Genomic DNA, 2,500 nt, shown 5'->3' on the forward strand with positions numbered 1-2,500 from the left:
GCAGAGCCCCACTTGGGTGCCAAAGCGAACTCTCCCAGCACAGCGCACGCGCCAACACATCCGCACAGCTGCGATACAAACCACCTGCGAGAACCGCGGGGGCGACCGAGCAGCAGACGGCGTCGCGGCGCCGAGTGCCGGGCGGCGGCGCATCCTCAACGCACACAGTCCTCAATCGGACCAGCACACTGCAGATGTCCACCGCGCTTCGCACCGGGCCCGGGAGGACCCACTTTGGCCGCACGGCGCCGCGCGCTGGGTGCGCCGGCACGCAGATGCGCCGCCTGCCGCGTCCGTCAGCCGGCGCGCCTGCCACTGGGCGCCCCCACCAGCCGGCTGCCGCGCGTGCGCCCACGCAGCGCGCGGCCAGCACGCCGGGCGCCCCCCCCTCACCGGCCGGGGACGGTCCCACCCAGCCACCGCCGCGTATCGCTTCATACCCACATGCCCACTCACGTTCGTGGGTATGACGGGTGTCGCTGAAGCAACCGGTTAATACCTGTACCGATCGTCGATATCAACGATTCACCTCCAGCGCGAACAACCGCGCAACAACGGATTTCCAGTTCATTTGCGTAACTTGGGCAGCAAACGTAGACATCCATCTACATTTGCGACTTCTACGAGTCTTGCATGCCTGGATGTTGTGTGTCACGACGCACTCCATCAGCATACATACACGCTGCGACGTGTGCACGAAAGAACACGTGGAAGGTGGCCAGCGTACGTATGCGAATGCCATTGCACAGCTGCGAAGCGCATTCAACACGCGAACTCCTGACCGACGAGCTAGAGGTGACAGGAGGGGAGGGGGGGGGGGGGCGGGGGCGATATACGTCCTATTGCAGTACACAATACAGTGGATAGCGGGACCATGTGGAAAGTAAGCAACACTCGCAAGATGTGAGGGTACGCACCGTAAAATGAATCAATACGCAGAACACCACAGTGTGCGCGAAGTGAACTATGTTGAGATGGTTGCAATTAGGCAACGCTACACGAATTCCTAGATTCATATAACTAACAATTACAGGGCAGGTTAAGGCGCAACGTGGGTTAGGTTAGGGCGCAACGTGGGTTAGGTTAAGGCGCAACGTGGGTTAGGTTAAGGCGCAACTTGGGTTAGGTTAAGGCGCAACTTGGGTTAGGTTAAGGCGCAACTTGGGTTAGGTTAAGGCGCAACTTGGGTTAGGTTAAGGCGCAACTTGGGTTAGGTTAAGGCGCAACTTGGGTTAGGTTAAGGCGCAACTTGGGTTAGGTTAAGGCGCAACGTGGGTTAGGTTAAGGCGCAACGTGGGTTAGGTTAAGGCGCAACGTGGGTTAGGTTAAGGCGCAACGTGGGTTAGGTTAAGGCGCAACGTGGGTTAGGTTAAGGCGCAACGTGGGTTAGGTTAAGGCGCAACGTGGGTTAGGTTAAGGCGCAACGTGGGTTAGGTTAAGGCGCAACGTGGGTTAGGTTAAGGCGCAACGTGGGTTAGGTTAAGGCGCAACGTGGGTTAGGTTAAGGCGCAACGTGGGTTAGGTTAAGGCGCAACGTGGGTTAGGTTAAGGCGCAACGTGGGTTAGGTTAAGGCGCAACGTGGGTTAGGTTAAGGCGCAACGTGGGTTAGGTTAAGGCGCAACGTGGGTTAGGTTAGGGCGCAACGTGGGTTAGGTTAAGGCGCAACGTGGGTTAGGTTAGGGCGCAACGTGGGTTAGGTTAGGGCGCAACGTGGGTTAGGTTAGGGCGCAACGTGGGTTAGGTTAGGGCGCAACGTGGGTTAGGTTAGGGCGCAACGTGGGTTAGGTTAGGGCGCAACTTGGGTTAGGTTAGGGCGCAACGTGGGTTAGGTTAGGGCGCAACGTGGGTTAGGTTAGGGCGCAACGTGGGTTAGGTTAGGGCGCAACGTGGGTTAGGTTAGGGCGCAACTTGGGTTAGGTTAAGGCAGAAGTTGGGTTAGGTTAAGGCAGAAGTTGGGTTAGGTTAAGGCAGAAGTTGGGTTAGGTTAAGGCAGAAGCTGGGTTAGGTTAAGGCAGAAGTTGGGTTAGGTTAAGGCAGAAGTTGGGTTAGGTTAAGGCAGAAGTTGGGTTAGGTTAAGGCAGAAGTTGGGTTAGGTTAAGGCAGAAGTTGGGTTAGGTTAAGGCAGAAGTTGGGTTAGGTTAAGGCAGAAGTTGGGTTAGGTTAAGGCAGAAGTTGGGTTAGGTTAAGGCAGAAGTTGGGTTAGGTTAAGGCAGAAGTTGGGTTAGGTTAAGGCAGAAGTTGGGTTAGGTTAAGGCAGAAGTTGGGTTAGGTTAAGGCAGAAGTTGGGTTAGGTTAAGGCAGAAGTTGGGTTAGGTTAAGGCAGAAGTTGGGTTAGGTTAAGGCAGAAGTTGGGTTAGGTTAAGGCAGAAGTTGGGTTAGGTTAAGGCAGAAGTTGGGTTAAGGGATGGTGTGTGTGGGGGGGGGGGTGGGGTGGCGAGGTTCGTTGATAGTGATGGTAGTAAGTGGACGCCTGAGGCACTATCAGATATGTCACGTCAG

The sequence above is a fragment of the Schistocerca nitens genome, chromosome 7 (assembly GCF_023898315.1).
Source record: "Schistocerca nitens isolate TAMUIC-IGC-003100 chromosome 7, iqSchNite1.1, whole genome shotgun sequence".
NCBI lineage: Eukaryota > Metazoa > Arthropoda > Insecta > Orthoptera > Acrididae > Schistocerca > Schistocerca nitens.